Genomic DNA, 24,438 nt, shown 5'->3' with positions numbered 1-24,438 from the left:
TTTATTCTTAAACAGATAAAAATTCATTTTTACATTATTTTTGCAAAGACAACAGACTTTAAAAAATACATTTGCAGGGACTCCCTATTGGCTCACTGGATAAGAATCTGCCTGTGATTGCAGGAGCATGGGTTTGAGCCCTGATACGGGAAGATTCCACATGCAACGGAGCAACTAAGCCCACACGTCACAACTACTGAGACTGGCTCTAGAGCCTGTGCTCCACAACAAGAGAAGCCACTGAAATGAGAAGACCGTACACTGCAATGAAGAGTAGCTCCTGCTCACCACAACTAGAGAAAGCCCGCACACAACAAATACATTTGTAGATTTCACGAGTTGGACCACAGATCCCAAATTGAGACACATCAGATGAGGAGGATCTATACATGTAAAAACATAAAGGGCAATAATAGGTCACATTTACTGAAATGAAAGCCTGTACAGGGTACAACAAAAGAGCTATCCACTCAAGCTGGGGTTGGGGAGATAAGAAAGGTTTAACAGAGAATTTGATTCTTAAGCTAAGCTTTGAAACATGGGACAGTATTGAGAGACAAACAGCATGTTTGAGTAGAGGAAAGGAAGCATCAAAATTAATATATAATGGCAGGAGGAACCATCAAGATGGCAGACGAGTATGATGTAGAGATCACCTTCCTTCCCACAAATACATCAAAAATACATCTACATGTGGAACAACTACAGAACACCTACTAAACACTAGCAGAAGACCTCAGACTTCCCAAAAGGCAAGAAACTCCCCACATACCTGCATAGGGCAAATGAGGAAAGGAAATACAGAGACAAAAGAATAAGGATGGGACCTGCACCTCTGGGAGGGAACTGTGAAGGAGGAAAAGTTTCCACACACTAAGAAGACCCTTCACTGGCAGAGACAAGGGGTGGGCAGAGGGGGGAAGCTTCAGAGACATGGAGGAGAGCACAGAAACAGGGGTGCAGAGGGCAAAGCAGAGATATTTCTCACTGAGGATCGATGTCGACCAGCACTCACCAGTCCTAGAAGCTTCTCTGCTCAACTGCTGGAGCAGGCAGGGGCTAGGAGCTAAGGCTCTGACTTCAGTAGTCAGACCCTAGGGAGAGGACTGGGGTTGGCTGTGTGAACAGAGACTGAAGGGAGCTAGTCCACCACAACTAGCCTGGAGGGAGTCCGGGAAAAAGTCTGGAACTGCCTAAGAAGCAAGGGACCATTGTTTCAGGGTGCGCAAGGATAGGGGATACAGAGCACTGCCTAAATGAGCTCCAGAGAAAGGTGTGAGCTGTGGCTACCAGCGCAGACAAACAGAGAAAGGCATGAGACACTAAGGCTACTGCTGCAGCCACCAAGAAGCCTGTGTGCTAGCACAAGTCACTATCACACGTCCCCTACCAGGAGCCTGTGCAGCCCATCACTGACAGGGTCCTGTGATCCAGGGACAACTTCCCCAGGAGAACACACAGTACACCTCAGGCTGTTGAATGTCATGCTGGCCTCAAACACTGCAGGCTCACCCTGCATTCTTTACCCCTCCCTTTCCCGTCCTGAGTGAGGCAGAGCCCCCTAATCAGCTGCTACTTTAACCCTGTCCTGTCTGGGTGGGGAACAGATGTCCTCAGGTGACCTACACGAAGAGAAAGGGCCAAATCCAAAGCTGAACCCCAGGTGCTCTGTGAACAATGAAGAGAAAGAGAAATCTCTCCCAGCAGCCTCAGGAGCACTGGATTAAATCTCCACAAACACCTTGATGTACCCTGCATCTGTAGAATACCTAAATACACAATGAATCATCCCAAAATTGAGGGGGTGGTCTTTGGGAGTAATTGTAGATTTGGAGTTTGTTTTTTGCATCTAATTTGCTTCTGGTTTTATGTTTGTTTTAGTCTAGTATTTAGAGCTTATTATCTTTGGTGATTTGTGTATTGATTTGGTTGCTCTCTTCCTTTTTCTTTTATATATATATTTTTTTTTTCTTTTTATCTTTTTGTGAGTGTGTATGTGTATGTTTCTTTGTGTAATTTTGTCTGAGAGATTTACTTTTACTATATGTTCTAAGGTTCTTTCTGTCTTTTTTTTTTTTTAATAATTTTTAGCACTTGTTATCATTGGTGGATTTATTTTTTGGTTTGGTTGCTCTATTATTTCTTTCATTTATTTTATTAGTTTTTTTAATCTTTTTTATTTTCAATAATTTTTTTATTTTTTATTTTAATAAATTTATTTTATTATATTTAGTTGTTTTCTTTCTTCCTTTCTATTTTTCTCTCCCTTTCTTCTGAGCCAAGTGGCTGACTGGGTTCTGGTGCTCAAGCCAGGGGTCACACCTCAGCCTCAGAGGTGGGAGAGCCTAGTTCAGGACATTAGTCCACAAGAGACCTCCTGGCCCCATGTAATATCAAACAGCAAAAGCTCTCACAGAGATCCCCATCTAAATGGGAAGACCCAACTCCACCCAACAACCAGCAAGCTACAGTGCTGGACACCCTATGCCAAACAAATAGCAAGACAGGAACACAAACCCACCCATTAGCAGAGAGGTTGCCTAAAATCATACTAAGTTCACAGACACCTGAAAACACACTACCAGATGCAGTCTGGCCCTCCAAAAAGACAAGATACAGTCTCATCCACCAGAACACAGGCACCAGTCACCTCCACCAGGAAGCCTACAAAACCCATTGAACCAAACTTACCCACTGGAGGAAGAAAACAAAACAACAGGAACAATGAACCTGCAGCCTGTGAAAAGGAGACACCAAACACAGTAAATTAAGCAAAATGAGAACACAGAGAAACACATAGTAGATGAAGGAGCAAGGTAAAAACCCACAAGAACAAACAAATGAAAAGGAAATAGGCAGTCTCACTGAAAAGAGAATTCAGTGTAATGATACTATAGATGATACAAAATCTTGGAAATAGAATGGAGAAAATACAAGAAACGTTTAACAAGGACCTACAAGAACTAAAGAGCAAACAAACAATGATGAAAAACACAATAAATGAAATTAAAATTCTCTAGAAGGAACCAGTAGCAGAATAACTGAGGTAGAAGAACGGACACGTGACCTGGAAGATAAAATGGTGGAAATAACTAATGCAGAGCAGAATAAAGAATGAAAAGAATTGAGGACATTCTCAGAAACCTCTGGGACAACATTAAACACACCAACATTCGAATTATAAGGGTGTCAGAACAAGAAGAGAAAAACAAAGGGACTGAGAAAATATTTGAAGAGATTATAGTTGAAAACTTCCCTAATATGGGAAAGGAGAGAGTCACCCAAGTCCAGGAAGCACAGAGTCCCATACAAGATAAATCCAATGAGAAACACACCAAGACACATATTAATCAAATTTTCAAAAATTAAATAAAAATGAAAAATATTAAAAGCAACAAGGGAAAAACAACAAATAACATACAAGGAAATCCCCATAAATTTAACAGCTGATATTTCAGCAGAAACACCGCAAGTCAGAAGGGAGTGGCAGGACATATTTAAAGTGATGAAAGGGAAAAACTTACAACCAAGGTTACTCTACCCAGCAAGGATCTCACTCAGATTCAATGGAGAAATTAAAACCTTTAGAGACAAGCAAAAGCTAGGAGAATTCAGCACCATCAAACCAGCTTTACAACAAATGCTAAAGGAACTTCTCTAGGCAGGAAACACAAGGGAAGGAAAAAACCTACCAAAACAAACTGAAAACAATTAAGAAAATGGTATAAGACCATACATATAGATAACTACCTTAAATGTAAATGGATTAAATGTTTCAACGAAAAGACAGACTGCCTGAATGGATACAAAACAAGACCTGTATATATGCTGTCTACAAGAGACCCACTTCAGACCTAGGGACACTTACAGACTAAAAGTGAGAGTATGGAAAAAGATATTCCAAGAAAATGGAAAACAAAAGAAAGCTGGTGTAGCAATTCTCATATCAGAAAAAATAGACTTTAAAATAAAGATTGTTGGGCTTCCCTGGTGGTGCAGTGGTTGAGAGTCCACTTGCCGATGCAGGGGACATGGGTTCGTGCCGCAGTCTGGAAAGATCCCACATGTCATGGAGTGGCTAGGTCTGTGAGCCTAGGCTGCTGAGCCTGCCCACCTGGAACCTGTGCTCCACAATGGGAGAGGCCACAACAGTGAGAGGTCCGCATATCACAAAAAAATAAATTAATAAAAATAAATAAGAAAAAAAATAAAGACTATTACAAGAGACAAAGAAGAACACTACAGAATGATCAAGGGATCAATCCAAGAAGAAGATATAACAATTGTAAATATTTATACATCCAACATAGCAGCACTTCACAACATCAGGTAAATGCTTACAGCCATAAAACGGGAAATCGACATTAACACAATAACAGTTGGGGACTTGAATGCCGCACCTTCACTAATGGACAGATCATCCAAAATGAAAATAAATAAGACAACCCCAGCTTTAAATGATACATTAAACAAGGTGGATTAATTGATATTTACAGGACATACCATCCAAAAACAACAGAATACACTTTCTTCTCAAGTGCTCATGGAACATTCACCAGGATAGGTCATATCTTGGGTCACAAAGCAAGCCTTGGTAAATTTAAGAAAATTGAAATCATATTAAGTATCTTTTCTGACCACAACACTATGAGACAAGATATCAATTACAGGAAAAAATCTGTAAAAAATACAAACATATGGAGGCTAAAAAATACACGAATAAATAACCACGAGATCACTGAAGAAATCAAAGAGGAAATCAAAAAATACCTAGAAAAAAATGACAATGAAAACACAATGACGCAGAACCTATGGAATGCAGCAAAGCGTTTCTAGGAGGGAAGTTTATAGCAATACAATCCTACCTCAAGGAATAAGAAACATCTCAAATAAAAACCCTAACCTTACAGTAAAGCAATTAGAGAAAGAAGAGCAAAAAACCCCAAAGTTAGCAGAAGGAAAGAACTCATAAAGATCAGATCAGAAAAAAATGAAAAAGAAATGAAGGAAACAATAGCAAAGATCAATAAAACTAAAAGCTGGGTCTTTGAGAAGTTAAACAAAATTGATAAACCATTAGCCAGATTCATCCAGAAAAAAAGGGAGAAGACTCAAAACAATAGAATTAGAAATGAAAAAGGAGTAGTAACAATTGTCACTGTAGAAATACAAAGGATCATAAGAGATTATTACAAGCAACTATATGCCATTTAAATGGGCAACCTGGAAGAAATGGACACATTCTTACAAAAGCAGAAACTTCTGAGACTGAACCAAGAAGAAATAGAAAATATAAACAGACCAAACACAAGCACTGAAATTGAGACTGTGATTAAAAATCTTCAAACAAACAAAAGCCCAGGACCAGATGGGTTCACAGGCAAATTCTATCAAACATTAATAGAAGAGTTAACACCTATCCTTCTCAAACTCTTCCAAAATACAGTGGAGGGAGGAACACTCCCAAACTCATTCTACAAGACCACCATCACCCTGATACCAAAACCAGCCAAAGATATCACAAAAAAAGGGAACTACAGGCCAACAACACTGATAAACATAGATGAAAAATCCTCAGCAAAATATTAGCAAACAGAATCCAACAGGACATTAAAGGGATCATACACCATGATCAAGTGGTTTTTGATGCCAGGAATGCAAGCAATCTTCAATATGTGCAAATAAATCAATGTGATAAACCATAATAAGAAACTGAAGGATAAAAAGCATATGATCATCTCAATAGATGCAGAAAACCTTTCAACAAAATTCAACACTTATTTATGATAAAAACCCTCCAGAAATTAGGCAAAAAGGAATCTTACCTTAATGTAATAAAGGACATATATAACAAACTCTCAGCCAACATCGTTCTTCATGGTTAAAAAATGAAACCATTTCCACAAAGATCAGGAGAAAGACATGGCTGCCCATTCTTGCCACTGTTATTCAACATAGTTTTGGAAGTTTTACCTACAGCAATCAGAGAAGAAAAAGAAATAAAAAGAATCCATATTGGAAAAGAAGAAGTAAAACTGTCACTGTTTGCAGATGACATGACACTATACATAGAGATTCCTAAATATGCTACCAGAAAACTACTAGAACTAATCAATGAATTTGGTAAAGTAGGGGGATACAAAATTAATGCACAGAAATCTCTTGCCTTCCTATACCCTAATGATGAAAAAATCTGAAGGAGAAATCAAGGAAACACTCCCATTTTCCATTGCAACAAAATAATACAATACCTAGGAATAAACCTACCTAAGGAGACAAACGACTTATGCAGAAAACTATAAGACACTGATGAAAGAAATTAAAGCTGATACAAACAGATGGAGAGATATACCATGTTCTTGTATTGGAAGAACCAACATTGTGAAAATGACTCTACTACCCAAAGCAATCTACAGATTCAATGCAATCCCTATCAAACTACCAATGGCAGTTTTCACAGAACTAGAACAAAAAATTTCACAATTTGTATGGAAACACAAAAGACCCTGAATAGCCAATGCAATCTTGAGAAAGAAAAACGGACCTGTAGGAATCAGGCTCGCTGACTTCAGACTATACCACAAAGCTACAGTAATGAAAACAGTATGGTACTGGCACAAAAATAGAAATATAGATCCATGGAACAGGATAGAAAGCAGAGATAAACCCACACACAAATGATCACCTTATGTTTGATAAAGGAAGCAAGAGTACACAATGGAGAAAATACAGCCTCTTCAATAAGTGTTGCTGGGAAAACTAGACAGCTACATGTAAAAGAATGAAATTAGAGCACTCCCTAACACCATACACAAAAATAAACTCAAATTGGATTAAAGACATAAATGGCATGCCAGACACGATAATACTGTTACAGGAAAACATAGGCAGAACACTCTGTGATATAAATCGCAGCAAAATCCTTTTTAACCCGCCTCCTACAGAAATGAAAATAAAAACAAAAATGAACAAATGGGACCTAATGAAACTTAAAAGCTCTTGCACAGCAAAGGAAAACATAAACCAGTTGAAAAGACAGCCTTCAGAATGGGAGATAATATTTGCAAATGAAGAAACTGACAAAGGATTAATCTCCAAAATTTATAAGCAGCTCATGCAGATGAATATGAAAAAAACAAACAACCAAATCCAAAAATGGGCAGAAGACCTAAACAGACATTTTTCTAAGAAGATATACAGATTGCCAACAAACACATGAAAGAAGATCAACATCACTAATCATTAGAGAAATGCAAATCAAAATTACAATGAAGTATCACCTCACGCTGGTCAGAATGTCCCTCATCTAAAATAAATAAACAATAAATCCTGGAGAGGGTGTGGAGAAAAGGGAACCCTCTTGCACTGTTTGTGGCAATGTAAATTGATACAGCCACTATGGAGAACAGTATGGAGGTTCCTTAAAAAACTAAAATTAGAACTACCATACCACCCAGCAATCCCAGGGCACATACCCTGAGAAAATCATAATTCAAAAAGAGTCATGTACCACAATATTCATTGCAGCACTATTTACAATAGCCAGGACATGGAAGTAACCTAAGTGTCTATCAACAGATGAATGGATAAAGAAGATGTGGCACATATATACAATGGAATATTACTCAGCCATAAAAAGAAATGAAATTGAGTTATTTTTAGTGAGGTGGATGGACCTAGAGACTGTCATACAGAGTGAAGTAAGTCAGAAAGAGAAAAACAAATACCATATGCTAACACATATATATGGAATCTAAAAATAGAAAAATGGTTCTGAAGAACCTAGGGGCAGGACAGGAATAAAGATGCAGATGTAGAGAATGGACTTGAGGACACAGGGAATAGGAAGGGGAAGGTGGGATGAAGTGAGAGAGTGACGTTGATATATATATACGCTACCAAATGTAAAATAGATAGCTAGAGGGAAGAAGCTGCATAGCACAGGGAGATCAGCTTGGTGCTTTGTGTCCCCCTAGAGGGGTGCGATAGGGCAGGTGGGATGGAAATGCAAGAGGGAGGGCATGTATACATATAGCTGATTCAGTTTGTTATACAGCAGAAACGAACACACCATTGTAAAGCAATTATAGTAATATATATATATATATATATATATATAATGGCATAATGTCATGGAATAACAGCATGTTTGGTGAACCTGTGATGCTTCTGTTTGGCTAATGATAAGTGCTGAGCAGATAAACATGAATGAAAAAATACGTCAAGAAGGAGGCAAAATGGAGATTAGTGACATTGAATTGGAAAGTGAAAAACAGCTATAAATAGTTTTTTTAAGGAATGTCAACCCACTGGAATTAGAGTGAATAGCTCTCCTGGTTTACCAGGGACTTCGGGGTTGCCAGGACACGAACAGAGATGGTTGTCATCCTAATATCTGTTTGGTTGTCATGGATGCTCTTTTCTCTAACTGTGTTTTAATCTGTATCATATTATATTCTCTTTAATGATATTTCTATTTCAAAGCTCTGCTCTCACATTTGGTTAATGGAGTGGACTGAGTTCTAAATTCTGTCCTATTTTTTATCATAAAATAAAATAAAAAAACTTTTATCTCAAACTTAAAGTTCTTCTTCTTTCCCCCAACCCTGGTAGAGCAGTGTGTGACTTCAGAAATTGAGGAGCATTGAAAGTTTCCTTTCTACAAACGTCTCCAATTTCCGCCACCCCCTTTAGTGACTAACTGCTTTAATACATTGGGCAAGGAGGAAAGTTGAGAGAAAAAGAAAAGAAGTTTTACTTATCAGGCTTAGATTGAAGTCCTTCCCTTGGTGAGCAGTTTTATTGCTCATGACTTCCAACTTCTCATCCATCAACTGTTTCCCTAAATCAACAAGAATAGCTTCTTTCTACACAATGTGCTCACTGGCTGACTGCTGTTTCCAGCCACTCTCTCTAGATCAGCAACCGTTGCACTATTATCTGCTAAACACTTAGCCAGACACCCCTCAGAACTGTGGTAGTAATCATAGGAAAGTAGTTTAAAAACAGCCTTCAGTTTTATGCTGCATGGATTCAAAGCTCATTGGCTAACCAGCAACTGAAATATTTACTTTAAAAACTCTATGCCTCAGTTTCCTCCACCACAGGAATAATAATAGTGGCTTTTAGTATGAAAGTAGTCTAAAATGCCAAACAAACAGGCCTACACATATAAGAGTTCTAACTCAATAAAGGTCCATTTTTTTCACTCACGTAGTAGTCCAAGGCAGGGAGCAAAATTATGAACCACGGTTCTCATTGTGATGATTGAGGATGCTTGTTCCTTCCAGCACACAGCTCTGCCCATCCCCCAGGGCTCTATCTTTGACACACCAGCTGGCAAAGGGGAGAGTGATAGAGGAGAATGCACACTGATTTCTTCACAGCTTTGTCATATCCCTTCCTCTCACATTTCATTGGCAAGAATTTATTCCAATTTTTACATCTGGCTGGGAAATGACACATATAGTGTTGTTTAGAAGATTAAATAATGCAATATATATTGTCTCCAAATTACTATTCAGCAAGGTGTATACCTTTACAACTCACCGGGTAGCCACCATTATAGCTTATATTTGATTAATAAAATTATATTCCCAAATAAACAAAACATATAAGCATGCTAATTACTTGTTAGTGGAAGCTAGTAATTGTCTCCCCACTGGAGAGCTCCCCATTTTTGTTTTAATAATTTTCTTTCCTTTATAAGGGGAAAATAACCTCTTACAAAATTCTCAGGTAGTATATAACACCTACAAAGCTGAACCCACACAATCCACTTCAACCCTTTCCTTTGACTCCAACATTTTCAGATAAGTAAGCTGAAAGAATCCTTTCTCTGACTTGATTTTTATGTCATGATTTTTTAATTGCTCAGGATATACATGCTATTTTCCAAGATCCATATAGCATATATCAAGTTAGAAGTTTATCTTGCCTCACTGTAGAAATTTTTTTATCCAAAAATGCCTTTATTAGCTAATAATTTAGCATTTCTTCAAGTTCTTGACAAGTTTGACTTTTTAATGATGTTTTATTTTCTGACTACTCTAATTGCAGCCAAATAATATTCTAGAAATTTGGAAATTCAGAAAAGATGAGTCATTACTTTTTTAATTGAAGTATAGTTGACTTATTTCATATTAGTTTCAGGTATATAGTACAGTGATTCAGATATATATGTATATATATATATATATATATATATATATATATTCTTTTTTAGATTATTTTACCATATAGGTTATTACAAATTTCTGAGTATAATTCCCTGTGCTATAGAGTAGGTCCTTGTTGGTTTTCTATTTTATATATAGTAGTGTGTATATGTTAATCCCAACTATCTAATTTACCTCTCTCCCCATCTTTCCTCTTTGGTAACTATAAATTTGTTTTCTATGTCTGTAGGTCTATTTCTGTTTTGTAAATAAGTTCATTTGTATCTTATTTTTTTAGATTCCACATATAAGCAATAACATATTATATTTGTCTTTCTCTGACTTACTTCACTCAGTATGATAATCTCCAGGTCCATCCATGTTACTGCAAATGGCATTATTTCATTCTGTTTTTATGGCTGAGTAATATTCCATTTTATATATATATATATATATACCACATCTTCTTTATCCATTCATTTGTTGATGGACATTTAGGTTGCTTCCATGTCTTGGCTATTGTAAATAGTGCTACAGTCAACACTGTAGTGCATGTATCAGTATCTTTTCAAATTATAGTTTTCTCCAGATATATGCCCAGGATTGCAGGATCATATGGTAACTCTATTTTTAGTTTTTTAAGGAACCTCCATGCTGTTCTCCATAGTGGCTCTACCAATTTACATTCCCACCAACAGTGTAGGAGGTTTCTTTTTTCTCCACATGCTCTCCAGGATTTATTATTTGTAGACTTTTTGATGGTGGACATTCTGACTAGAGTGAGGTGATGCCTCATTGCAGTTTGGATTTACATTTCTCTAATAGTTAGCCATGTTGAACATTTTTCCATGTGCCTGTTGGCCATCTGTATGTCTTCTTTGGACAAATGTCTATTTAGATCTTCTTCCCATTTTTTGATTGGGTTGTTTGTTTTACTCTGATATTGAGCTGTATGAGCTGTTTGTATACTTTGAAAATTAAACTTTGTCTATTACTTTGTTTGCAAATATTTTCTCCAATTCTGTAGGTTGTCTTCTTGATTTGTTTATGGTTTCCTTTCTGTGCAAAAGCTTTAAGTTTAATTAGGTCCCAAATGTTTATTTTTGTTTTTATTTCCATTACTCTAGGAGATGACCCAAACAAATATGGCTGTGATGTATGTCAAAGAGTGTTCCACCTATGTTTTCCTCTAATAGTTTTATAGTATCCAGTCTTACATTTAGGTCTTTAATCCTTTTTGAGTTCATTTTTGTATGCAGTGTTAGTGAATGTTTTACTTTCATTCTTTTGCATGTAGCTGTCCAGTTTTCCCAGCACCACTTATTGAAGAGAGTATCTTTTCTTCATTGTATATTCTTGCCTCCTTTGTCATAGATTAATTGACCATAGGTGTGTTGGTTTATTTCTGGGCTTTCTACCCTGTTTCATTGATCTATATTTCTTTTTTTGTTCCAGTTTTGATTACTGTAGCTTTGTAGTATAGTCTGACTTCAGGGGTTCAGATCCTGACTGAAAAACGTATTCCTCCAGCTCCGTTTTTCCTTCTCAAGATTGTTTTGGCTATTCATGGTCCTTTCATTCATTCAAAAAGTTCATTGGATACTTACTATACCTCAGACACTCTGCTGGATCCAGAAATACTGCATGAAGGTAAATAGGAAAGTACCCTACTCAGAGTTTACACAGAAGACAGACTGGGATAGTATTTAAGCAGCAAATTGAAGAATGGGTGAGACTTAGCTAAGGAAAAGAGAGTATCAAGGACGTTCTAGATAGAAGGAACCTTTTGTTCAATGGTTATTGTGACCCAAAGATTATGTTGTGTCTTTGAAAAGAAGGTCTCTGTGGATGTTTGGAGGGATAGACAGAATGTTTTTCTTTCTAGAATAGATGTGGACTGTCCCTGGGAATATAGAGCCACACTGCCTTAACATTTCATTAGCTCTTTATGTATATTTAAAAGTTCATAAATATTATTCTTAAATCATGGCAATGATTACTTTGCTAATTTTCTAGTCTTTTCTGAGCTATTCTCAGAGGCTATAAGATACAACATTTAGAGAGCGATTAGAATATGGTCCTAATATTCACTCTCAAGGGGAAGACAAGTGAGGGTCTACAGAAAGTTTCCCTCACAGTGCAGGTCTGTGGGAAAAGAACAGCAATTGCTAGAAGAAGGGTATGCAACTCTTCTTTGACTCTTTTCCTGTTTCTCTCCTGTAGAAAAATAACCTCAATCTGCAAGAGGAAGGAGAATTTCAAACCAGTAAAACTGATATAAATGACCTTTCCCCTACAGATTTGTTGTAAAGTTTAAATATATAAATGATATATAAGAACATACTTCAAATGTGTGAAATGCTATAGAAATTGAACCTAATACCATTAAAATCCCTAATAAAGATGAGAATTTAAGAATTCAGAAGAGCATGTAGCAATAAATCAAAAAACATACCTATCTTGAAAAACTATATTTCCAGAGGAGAGAGAAAAACTGAAAATCACATATTCTAACCCTGATTTATGCACTCAGGGGTATTCCTCTTTAAGGCTCCATTCCCTTTTCTTTAGAGTGATTTACAAGAGTTTTCATAGCTATCATTAATTGGGAAATCTTTAAGTAAAATTTTAAGTAAATATACTTAAAATAATTTCTAAGAAAGATACAACTCAAACGTGTTCAGCTGGATGAATTTTCACAAAGCAAAGGCCATCAAACAAACAAGAAGAATGTAGCCAACTCCCAGATCAGAAACATAAAATTACTAGTAACCCAAAAGTCCAACTTGTACCCCCTTGGAAGCAGGGCACAACCTCCTCTTTTCAGGATGATCATTATCCTGATTTCTAACACCATGGATTAGTTTCACCATTTTTTAACTTGATAGACGTGGAATCATATGCATATAATCTTCCAGCTTGTTTCGTATACTGTTCTGGATAGTTGTATTTAAGTTCAACCCCATTACTGTAGAATAGCTCATTGTGTGAGTATATCACAATTTATATTGCTTTCTGCTTTGGAAGAACATTTGTGCTGTGCCAGTTTAGGGCTAATTCAATGGTGTTGTTATTAACATTCTTGTATAAAGTATATACTTTGGTAAGCATACATACTTCAGCTTTTTTGAGTATACACCTAAGACTGAAATTGCTGGATTATTAAATATGTACATGTTTAGCTTTAGTGGATATTGAAAAAAATATGCAACAAAGTGATGATTTTCTCCTACCAATGGTATATGAGAGTTCCTGTTGCTACACATCCTTGTCAATATCTGGTACTGTCATTTTTTATCCATTCTAGTGGGTTTGGAATACAATCAATTTGTAGTTTTAATTTGCATTTCCTTGATGAATAGTCTTGTAGAGCATAGCTAACCAAAGTGTGGCCCAGCAAACAGCAGCATCTACATCATCTGGGAGCTTGTTAGGAATTTAGAATCTCAGGTCTCATCCTGATGTATTAAATCAGAATACATGTTTTTAAAAGACCCCAGTTGATTCATATACATGTTAATGCTCAAAAGACATTGATGTAGAGCATCTTTTTATACACTTACTGGCATATTGAATAGCATGTCCTAATAAATGCTTTGTAAGCCTCATTTCAGTGTGGGGATCTAGAGAGCTGAAAAGACCATCACTCCCAAACTTAGAGCAAGAAAAAGATAAACAAAATGCAAGTTCACAACTTTTCGTGAAACCATCATATCTGAGGTATCAGGATAACTAACCAACTCCAAATCTGGAGAAAGACTGGTGACTGCAAGATTCGTTCACTGGAGGCAGGCTAAACCAAACACTGAAAAATAATTCAGCTGAAATAGTTGATGAATTCATGAGACACAGTGTGGGCAGGCAAGAGAGTGCGAAGCCCTTGGTAGCCACTTACTACACATGTTAAGAACTCCAGTACAATTTTGAAGAGAAGTAATTATGGCAGGTATCTTCTTCACATTAAGGCAAATACATTCAATCATTCACCATTAAGTATGATTTATTTGGAGTTTTTGTATATACTCTACATCAGATTAAGGAAATTCTTTTCTATTCATAGTTTGCTAATTTTTTGCATGAATGACTTGAATCTTTTTAGCGTGTGCTCAGTGTACATCTAGATGATCATATATAATAATTATTTTTAGATTAATGTGGTGAATCACAGTATATATTTTCCTATGTTAAATGATGATCACTTTCCTGACTAAAGCCATGAAATTCTGTTATCATTTTTATATATTAAAGAATTTTATTTGCTATTGTTTTGTTGAATAACACAAATGTTAATGAGAAACACTGGTATACAATTTTGTTTTATCTTAAAAACCATACCATGCTTTGGTCTGAATCTTATGATAACTCTCATAAAACAAGGTGAAAGTGTCTTTAGTTTTCTTTATTCTTCACAACTATTATGTTCCTTAAGTCTTTGGAAGTTTATTATTTAACCTGCCTAAGATCTGGGTTTTCTTATTGGACATGTTCTAAAAATAAACTCAGGTAATTAATAAATATTCAGATTTTCTCTTTCCTTGTGTCAGTGTTAGTAAATTGTTTCAATGAGTTTTTCCATTTGAACAAAAATTAAACCTAATCAAAACCATTAGCTTAAAGTTATTCATAACAGTCTCTTATTACCTATTTAAAGTCTTTTCTGTTGAAGGTTTTACTTTTGATTCCTGATAGTGGTCATTTTTATGTTGTACTATTTTTTCCTCCATCAGTTTTGCTAAATATTATTTAATTTATTAATGCTTTTATTGTTTTTTTAAGCATTCTATTTATTTATTTAACATCTTTATTGGAGTATAATTGCTTTACAATAGTGTGTTAGTTTCTGCTTTATAACAAAGTGTATCAGATACACACACACACACACACACACACACACACACACACATATATATATATATATATATATCCATATCTCTTCCCTCTTCTGTCTCCCTCCCACCCTCCCTACCCCACACCTCTAGGTGGACACAAAGAACAAAGCTATCTCCCTGTGCTATGTGGCTGCTTCCCATTAGCTATCTATTTTACATTTGGTAGTGTATATATGTCCATGCCACTCTTTCACTTCATCCCAGCTTACCCTTCCCTCTCCCCATGTACTCAAGACCATTTTCTATGCCTGCATCTTTATTCCTGCCCTGCATATAGGTTCTTCAGAACAATTTTCCTTTTTTTTTTTTTTTTGATACCATATATATGTGTTAGCATATAGTATTGGTTTTTCTCTTTCTGACTTACTTCACTCTGGATGACAGTCTCTAGGTCCATCCACCTCACTATAAATAACTCAATTTTGTTTGTTTTTATGGCTGAGTAATATTCCATTATATATATGTGCCACATCTTCTGTATCCATTCATCTCTCAATGGACACTTAGGTTGCTTCCATGTCCTGGCTATTGTAAATAGAGCTGCAGTGAATATTTTGGTACATGACTCTTTTTGAATTATGGTTTTCTCAGGGTATATACCTAATAGTGGGATTGCTGGGTCATATGGAAGTTGTATTTTTAGTTTTTTAAGGAACCTCCATACTGTTCTCCATAGTGGCTGTATCAATTTACATTCCCACCAGCTGTGCAAGAGTGTTCCCTTTTCTCCACACCCTAACCAGCATTTAATGTTTTTAGATTTTTTGATGATGACCATTCTGACCTGTATGAGGTGATACCTCATAGTAGCTTTGATTTGCATTTCTCTAATGATTAGTGATGTTGAGCATTCTTTCATGTGTTTGTTGGCAATCTGTATATCTTCTTTGAAGAAATGTCTATTTAGGTCTTCTGCCCACTTTTGGATTCGGTTTTTTGTTTTGTTTTGTTTTGTTTTTGTTTTTGTTTTTTGTTTTTGTTTGCAGTATGCAGGCCTCTCACTGTTGTGGCCTCTTCCCGTTGCACAGCACAGGCTCCAGATGCACAGGCTCAGTGGCCATGGCTCACGGGCCCAGCCACTCCCTGGCAGGTGGAATCTTCCCGGACCGGGGCACAAACCCATGTCCCCTGCATCGGCAGGTGGACTCTCAACCACTGTGCCACCAGGGAAGCCCTGGTTGTTTGTTTTTTTGATATTGAGTTGCATGAGCTGCTTGTAAATTTTGGAGATTAATCCTTTGTCAGTTGCTTCATTTGCAAATATTTTCTCCCATTCTGAGGGATATCTTTTGGTCTTGTTTATGGTTTCTTTTGCTGTGCAAAAGCTTTTAAGTTTCATTAGGTCTCATTTCTTTATGTTTTTATTTCCATTTCTCTAAGAGGTGGGTCAAAAAGGATCTTGCTGTGATTTATGTCATAGAGTGTTCTGCCTATGTTTTCCTCTAAGAGTTTTATAGTGTCTGGTCTTACATTTAGGTCTTTAATCCATTTAGAGTTTTTTGTGTGTGTGTGAGGTGTTAGGGACTGTTATAATTTCATTCTTTTACATTTAGCTGTCCAGTTTTCCCAGAACTGCTTACTGAAGAGGTTGTCTTTATTCCATTGCATATTATTGCCTTCTTTATCAAAAATAAAGCTACCATATGTGTGTGGGTTTATCTCTCGACTTTCTATCCTGCTCCACTGAGCTATATTTCTGTTTTTGTGCCAGTACCATACTGTCTTGATTACTGTAGCTTTGTAGTATAGTCTGAAGTCCAGAGGCATGATTCTTCCAGCTCCATTTTTCTTTCTTAAGATTGTGTTGGCTACTTAGTGTCTTTTGTGTTTCCAAACAAAATGTGAAATTTTTTGTTCTATTTGGAACATGGAAAAATGCCATTTGTATTTTGATAGGGATTGCATTAAATCTGTAGATTGCTTTGGGTAGTATAGTCATTTTCACTATGTTGATTCTTCCAATTCAAGAACGTGGTATATTTCTCCACTTGTTGTTTACATCATCTTTGATTTCTTTCATCAGTGTTTTATTGTTTTCTGAGTAGGGGTCTTTTGCATCCTTAGGTAGGTTTATTCCTAGGTATTTTAATCTTTTTGTTGCTATGGTAAATGGGATAGTATCCTTAATTTCTCCTTCAGATTTTTCATTGTTAGTGTATAGGAATGCAAGAGATTTCTGTTCATTAATTCTGTATCCTGATACTTTACCAAATTTATTGATTTGCTCTAGTAGTTTTCTGGTAACATCATTAGGATTCTCTATGTATAGTGTCATGTAATCTGCAAACAGTGACAGTTTTACTTCTTGTTTTCCAATTTGGATTCCTTTAATCTTTTTTTGCTTCTCTGATTGCTATGGCTAAAACTTTCAGAACTATGTTGAATAATAGTGGTGAGAGTGGCAACCTTGTCTTTTTCTGGATCTTAGTGGAAATGGTTTCAGTTTTTCACCATAGAGAATGATGTGGGCTCTGTGTTTGTCATATGTCATTTATTATGTTGAGGTAAGTTCCCTCTATGCCTACTTAATGGAGGATTTTTATCAAAAATTGGTGTTGAATTTTGCCAGAAGCTTTTTCTGCATCTATTGAGATAATAATATGTTTTTTCTCCCTCAATTTGTTAATATGGTGTATCACATTGATTGATTTGCTTATATTGAAGAATCTTTGCATTCCTGGGATAAACCCCACTTGATCATGGTGTATGATCCATGTAATGTGCTGTTGGATTCTGTTTGTTAGTATTTTGTTGAGGATTTTTGCATCTATGCTCATCAGTGATATTGGCCTGTAGTTTTCTTTCTTAGTGATATCTTTGTCTGGTTTTGGTGTCAGGGTGATGGTGACCTCACCAGTAGAATGAGTTTGGGCATCATTGTCCCTCTGCTATATTTTGGAAGAGTTTGAGAAGGATAGGTGTTAGCTCTTCTCTAAATGTTTGATAGAATTCACATGAGAAGCCATGTGGTCTTGGGCTTTTGTTTGTTGGAAGAGTTTTAATCACAGTCTCAGTTTCAGTGCTTGTGATTGTTCTGTTTATATTTTCAGTTTTTCCCTGGTTCAGACTCAGAAGGTTTTGCTTTTCTCAGAATTTGTCCATTTCTTCCAGGTTGTCCACTTTATTGGCATATACATGCTTGTAGTAATCTTTCATGATCCTTTGTATTTCTGCAGTGGCAGTTGTTACTTCTCCTTTTTAATTTCTAATTCTATTGTTTTGAAACTTTTACCTTTTTTTCTTGATGAGTCTGGCTAATGGTTTATCAATTTTGTTTATCGTCTCAAAGAACCAATCTTTAGTTTTATTGATCTTTGCTATTGTTTCTTTCATTTCTTTTTCATTTATTTCTGATATGACCTTTATGATTTCTTTCCTTCTGCTAACCTTGTGGGTCTTCTGTTTTCTTTCCCTAATTGCTTTAGGTGTAAGGCAAGGTTGTGATTTGAAATGTTTCTTGTTTCCTGAGGTAGGATTGTATTGCTATAAAATTCCCTCTTAGAAATTCTTTTGCCGCATCCCATAGGTTCTGGGTCATTGTGTTTTCATCGTCATTTGTTTCTAGGTATTTTTTGATTTCCTCTTTGATTTCTTCAGTGATCTCTTGATTATATAGTATTGTATTGTTTAGCCTCTATGCGTTTGTAACTTTTACAGCTTTTTCCTATAATTGATATCAAGTCTCATAGTGTTGTGGTAAGAAAAGATACTTCATACATTTTCAATTTTCTTAAATTTACCAAGGCTTGAATGTGAACCAAGATACCACCTATCTTGGGGAATGTTCCATGAGCACTTGAGAAGAACGTGTATTCTGTTGTTTTTTGATGGAATGTCCTATAAATATCATTTAAGTCCACCTTGTTTAATGTATCATTTAAAGCTGTGTTTCCTTATTTATTTTCTTTTTGGATGATCTGTCCATTGGTGAAAGTGGAGTGTTAAAATCCCTGACTATTATTGTGTTACTGTTGATTTCCTATTTTATGGTTGTTATCGTTTGACTTATGTATTAAGGTGCTCCTATGTTGGGTGCATAAATATTTACAATGTTATATTTTCTTCTTGGATTGATCTCTTGATCATTATGTAGTATTCTACTGTGTCTCTTGTAATAGTCTTTATTTTAAAGTCTACTTTCTCTGATATGAGAATTGCTACTCCAGCTTTCTTTTGATTTCCATTTTCATGGAATATCTTTTCCCATCCCCTCACTTTCAGTTTGTATGTGTCCCTAGGTCTGAAGTGGGTCTCTTGTAGACAGCATATATGTGGGTCTTGCTTTTGTGTCCATTCAGCCAGTCTATATCTTTTGGTTGGACCAATTAATCCATTTATATTTAAGGTAATTATCAATATGTATGTTCCTATTACCATTTTCTTAATTGTTTCAGGTTTGTTTTGGCAGTTCTTTTCCTTCCCTTGTGTTTCCTGCCTAGAGAATTTCCTTTAGCATTCATTGTAAAGCTAGTTTAGTGGCGCTGACTTCTCTTAGCTTTTGCTTGTCTGTAAATGTTTTATTTTCTCCATCAAATCTGAATGAGTTCCTTGCTGGATAGAGTAATCTTGGTTGTAGGTTTTTCCCTTTCATCACTCTAAATGTGGCCTGCCACACCCTTCTGGCTTGCAGAGTTTCTGCTGAAAGATCATCTGTTAACCTTATGGGCATTCCCTCGTATGTTATTTGTTGTTTTTCCCTTGCTGATTTTTATCCTTTTTCTTTGTATTTAATTTTTGATAATTTGATTACTATGTGTCTTGGCAAGTTTCTCCTTGGATTTATCCTGTATGGAGATCTCTGTGCTTCCTGGACTCGACTAACTATTTCCTTTCCCATATTAGAGAAGTTTTCAACTATAATCTCTTCAAATATTTTCTCAGTCCCTTTTTTTCTCTTCTTCTTCTGGGACCCTTATAATTCGAATGTTGGTAATTAAATGTTGTCCCAGAAGTGTCTGATACTGTCCTCAATTCTTTTCATTATTTTTTTTCCTAATTTAACTCTGAGATACTTATTTCCACTATTTTATCTTCTAGGTCATTTATCCATTCTTCTGTCTCAGTTATTCTGCTATTGATTCCTCCTAGAAATTTTTTAATTTCATTTATTGTGCTGTTCAACATTGTTTCATTGCACTTTAGTTCTTCTAGGTCCTTGTTAAACATTTCTTGTATTTTCTCCCTTTTATTTCCAAGATTTTGGATCATCCTTACTATCATTACTCTGAATTCTTTTCCAGGTAGACTGCTTATTTCCTGTTCATTTCTTTGGTCTGGTGAGTTTTCACTTTGCTCCTTCATCTGTTGTGTATTTCTCTGTCTTCTCATTTTGCTTAACTTACTGTGTTTTGGGTCTCCTTTTCCCAGGCTGCAGGTTCGTATTTCTTTTTGTCTTTGGTGTCTGTCCCCAGTGTGTAAGGTTGGTTTCTGCGTTGTGTAGATGTCTTCATGGAGGGGACTTTTGCATGTGTCCTGGTGGATGAGGCTGGACCTTGTCTTTCTGTTGGGCAGGTCTGTGTCTGGTTTTGTGTTTTCAGGTGTCTATGAACTTAGTGTGATTTTAGGCAACCTCTCTGCTAATGGGTGGGGATGCGTTCTTGTCTTGTTAGTTGTTTGGCATAGTGTGTCCAGAACTCTATCTTGCTGGTGTTTAGTGGACCTGTTTCTTAGCATTGAGATGGAGATCTCTGGGAGATCTTTCACCATTTGATATTAGGCAGAGCTGTGATGTCTCTGGTGATCCAACTTTGTGAATTTGGCTCTCCCACCTCAGAGGCTCAGGCCTGACACCTGACCAGAGCTCCAAGATCCTGTCAGCAACACAGCTCAGAAAAAGAAATAAAGAGGTAAGAAAAGAATAAAATAAAATAATTAAAGTTATTAAAATAAAGAAATGTTTTTAAAAATTAGAGAAGAGGAGCTTCAAGATGGCAGAAGAGTAAGACATGGAGATCACCTTCCCCACAATTACATCAGAAATACATCTACATGTGGATAAAACCCTACAGAACCCCTCCTGAATGCTGGCAGAAGAACTCAGACCTCCCAAAAGGCAAGAAACTCCTCACGTACCTGCGTAGAGCAAAGAAAAATCAGAGACAAAAGAATAGGGGAGGGACCTGCACTAGTGGGAGGGAGCTGTGAAGGAGGAAAGGTTTCCACACACTAGGAAGCTGCTTCATGGGTGGAGACAGTGTGTGGTGGTGTGGGGAAGCTTCAGAGCCACAGAGGATAGCAGAGATACAAGGGTGTGGAGGGCAAAGCAGAGAGATTCTCGCACAGAGGATCAGTGCTGGCCAGCACTCACCAGCCCAAGAGGCTTCCCTGCTCACCCTCCAGGGCGGGTGGGACCTGGGAGCTGAGGCTCTGGCTTTGGCGGTCGGATCTCAGGGAGAGGACTGGTGTTGAGTGTGTGAACACAGCGTGAAGGGGCTTAGTGCATGACAGGTGGACAGGAGGGAGTCAGGGAAAAAGTCTGGAACTGCTGAAGAGGCAAGAGACCATTGTTTTGCAGTGCATGAGGAGAGGGGATTAAGAGCACTGCCTAAAGAGTTCCAGAGATGGGAAGAGGCCACAGCTATCAGCGCTGACACAAGAGATGGGCATGAGACACTAAGGCTGCTGCTGCAGCCATCAAGAAGACTGTGTGGAAGCACAGGTCACTATCCACACCTACACTCCCAGGAACCTGTGCAGCCTGCCACAGCCAGGGTCTCGTGATCCAGGGACAACTTCCCCAGGAGGACACACGGCCGTGACTCAGACTGTTGCAACATCACACCAGCCTCTGTCGCCGCAGGCTCTCCCCGTATTCTGTACCCCTCCTGGCCCCCAGCCTCAGTGAGACAGAGCCCCAAATCAGCTGCCAGTTTAACCCTGTCCTGTCTGAGCAAAGAGCAGATGCCCTCAGGGGACCTATACGCAGAGGCTGGGCCAAATACAAAGCTGAACAACAGGAGCTGTGTGAACAAAGAAGAGAAAGGGAAATTTCTCCCAGCAACCTCAGGAGCAGCAAATTAAATCTCCACAATCAACTTGATGTACCCTGCATCTGTGGAATACCTGAATAGACAAAGAATCATCCCAAATTTAGGCAGTGGACTTTGGGAGCAAATATATATACGTATTGTTCCTTTTTCTCTTTTTGTGAGTGTATATGTGTATGATTCTGTGTGTGATTTTGTCTTTATAGTTTGCTTTTATCATTTGTCCAAGAGTTCTTTTTTTTTTTTTTAGTATAATTTTTAGCACCTGTTATCATTGGTGGATTTCATTTTTGGTTTGTTTGCTCTCTTTTTCCTTTCTTTCTTTCTTTTTTTTTTAATACATTTAATTTTTTTTTAAATTATTTTTTATTTTAATAAATTTATATTATTTTATTTTTCTTTCTTTCTTTTTTTCTCACTTTTATTCTGAGCCACATGGATGACAGGGTTTTGGTGCTCTGACTGGGAATCAGGCCTGTGCCTCTGAGGTGGGAGAGCCGAGTTTAGGACATTGGTCCACAAGAGACCTCCCTGCTTCGTATAATATCAAATGGTGAAAATCTCCCAGAGATCTCCATCTAAGTGCCAAGACCCAGCTCCACTCAATGTCCAGCAAGCTAGAGTTCTGGACATCCTATGCCAAACATCAAGCAAGAGAGGAGCACAGTCCCACCCATTAGCAGAGAGGCTGCCTAAAATCATAATAAGGCCACAGACACACCAAAACACATCACCAGACGTGGTCCTGCCCACAAGAAAGAAAGATCCAGCCTCATCCACCAGAACACAGGCACCAGTCAACTCCACCGGGAAGCTTACCACAACCCACTGAACCAAACTTACTCACTGGGGGCAGATACCAAAAACAACAGGAACTATGAACCTGCAGTCTGTGAAAAGGAGACACCAAACACAGTAAATTAAGCAAAATGAGAAGACAGAGGAACACACAGCAGATGAAGGAGCAAGGCAAAAACCCACCAGACAAAACAAATGAAGAGGAAATAGGCAGTCTACATGAAAAGAATTCAGAATAATGATAGTAAAGATGATCCAAAATCTTGGAAATAGAATGGAGAAAATAAAATAAACTTTTAACAAGGACCTTGAAGAACTAAAGAGGATACAAACAATGACGAACAACACAATAAATGAAATTTAAAATTCTCTAGAAGGAATAAATAGCAGAATAACTGAGGCAGAAGAATGGATAAATGACCTGGAAGACAAAATCATGGAAATAATTGCTGCAGAGCAGAATAAAGAAAAAAGAATGAAAAGAATTGAGGAGAGTCTCAGAGACCTCTGGAACAATATGAAACACACTAATATTCAACTTATAGGGTTCCCAGAAGAAGAAGAGATAAAGAAAAGGACTGAAAAAATATTTGAAGAGATTATAGTTGAAAATGTCCCTAATATGGGAAAGGAAATAGTTAATCAAGTCCAGGAAGCACAGAGAGTCTCTTACAGGATAAATCCAAGGAGAAATGCACCAAGACACATATTAAATAAACTATCAAAAACGAAACACAAGAAAAAATATTAAAAGCAGCAAGGGAAAAACAACTAATAAAATACAAGGGAAACCCCATAAGCTTAATAGCTGATCTTTCAGCAGAAACTCAGCAAGCCAGAAGGGAGTGGCAAGACATATTTAAAGTGATGAAAGGGGAAAACCTACAACCAAGATTACTCTATCCAGCAAGAATCTCATTCAGATTCAATGGACAAATTAAAACCTTTACAGAGAAGCAAAAGCTAAGGGAATTCAGCACCACCACACCAGCTTTACAAAAAATGCTAAAGGAACTTCTCTAGGCAGGAAACACAACAGAAAGAAAAGACATACAATAACAAACTAAAAACAATTGAGGAAATGGTAATAGGAACATACATATCAATAATTACCTTAAATGTAAATGGAATAATGCTCCAACCAAAAGACATCAACTGGCTGAATGGATACAGAAACAAGACTTGTATATATGCTGTCTACAAGAGACCCACTGTAGACCTAGGGAAACATACAGACTGAAAGTGAGGGGATGGAAAAAGATATTCCATGAAAATGGAAATCAAAAGAAAGCTGGAGTAGCAATTCTCATATCAGACAAAATAGACTTTAAAATAAAGACTCTTACAAGACACAGAGTAGGATACCACATAATGATCAAGGGATCAATCCAAGAAGAAGATATAACGATTGTAAATATTTATGCACCCAACATAGGAGCACCTCAGTACATAAGGCAAATACTAACAGCCATGAAAGGGGAAATTGACAGTAACACAATCATAGTAGGGTACTTTAACACCCCACTTTCATCAATGGACAGATCATGCAAAATGAAAATTAATAAGGCAACACCAGCTTTAAATGATACATTAAACAAGATTGCCTTA

Source organism: Delphinapterus leucas, chromosome 7 (assembly GCF_059928025.1).
Source record: "Delphinapterus leucas isolate spDelLeu-1000000601 "Yukka" chromosome 7, BTC_Dleu_Yukka2, whole genome shotgun sequence".
Classification (NCBI taxonomy): domain Eukaryota; kingdom Metazoa; phylum Chordata; class Mammalia; order Artiodactyla; family Monodontidae; genus Delphinapterus; species Delphinapterus leucas.
The sequence above is the reverse complement of the archived record's forward strand: the minus strand, read 5'-3'. Positions refer to the sequence as shown.